The 1010-nt window shown below is 59.3% G+C and overlaps 1 pseudogene; it reads left to right on the top strand.

Moving 5' to 3' along the window:
- Nucleotides 1-3: 3 nt before the first annotated feature.
- On the top strand, nt 4-952 carry LOC104839442 (annotated as a pseudogene).
- The last annotated feature ends 58 nt before the right edge of the window (nt 953-1010 follow it).

A 1010-nucleotide genomic window follows, 5' to 3' on the forward strand; every position in this document is an offset into this window, starting at 1 on the left:
CAGTACGTGGCCTTCGCCTCCCTCTTCTTCATCCTCATCTCCATCACCACCTTCTGCCTGGAGACCCACGAAGCCTTCAACCGGGTGATCAACAAGACGGAGACGGTGACGACGGTCAACGGGACGGGGACGCAGGTGGCGGTGGAGGTGGAGACGGAGCCGTTCCTCACCTACGTGGAGGGGACGTGCGTGGTGTGGTTCACCTTCGAGTTCCTCATGAGGGTCAGTTTTTGCCCGGATAAACGGGATTTCGTCAAGAGCAGCCTCAACATCATCGACTTCGTCGCCATCTTGCCCTTCTACCTTGAGGTAGGGTTGCGCGGTCTTTCCTCCAAAGCCGCCAAAGACGTTTTGGGTTTCTTGAGGGTCGTTCGCTTCGTCCGCATCCTTCGCATCTTCAAGCTGACCCGTCACTTCGTGGGTTTGAGGGTTTTGGGTCACACCTTACGAGCCAGCACTAACGAGTTCCTCCTCCTCGTCATCTTCTTGGCCTTGGGGGTCTTGATCTTCGCCACCATGATCTACTACGCCGAGCGCATCGGCGCCGACCCCGACGACGTGACGGGGAGCCGCCACACGTATTTTAAGAACATCCCCATCGGTTTTTGGTGGGCGGTGGTGACGATGACCACCCTGGGGTACGGGGACATGTACCCCATGACGTGGTCGGGGATGTTGGTGGGGGCTCTTTGCGCCTTGGCGGGGGTCCTCACCATCGCCATGCCCGTCCCCGTCATCGTTAACAATTTCGGCATGTACTACTCGTTGGCCATGGCTAAGCAAAAATTACCCAAAAAGAAAAACAAACACATCCCGAGACCCCCCCAACCCGGATCGCCCGGATACGGACCCCCCGTCGCACCCCAAAATCCACCCGGCAGTCCGAGACCCCCCCGCAGACCCCCGGCTTGTCCCTTGGCGCAGGAGGAGGTGGTGGAGATCAACCGGGCCGGTGAGCGGCACCCCGAAATTTTTTTTTGGGGGGGTGGTGTGTTTTGGGGGGTGGGGGG

The sequence above is a fragment of the Haliaeetus leucocephalus genome, unplaced genomic scaffold, assembly GCF_000737465.1.
Source record: "Haliaeetus leucocephalus isolate CR32 unplaced genomic scaffold, Haliaeetus_leucocephalus-4.0 Scaffold669, whole genome shotgun sequence".
NCBI classification, from domain to species: domain Eukaryota; kingdom Metazoa; phylum Chordata; class Aves; order Accipitriformes; family Accipitridae; genus Haliaeetus; species Haliaeetus leucocephalus.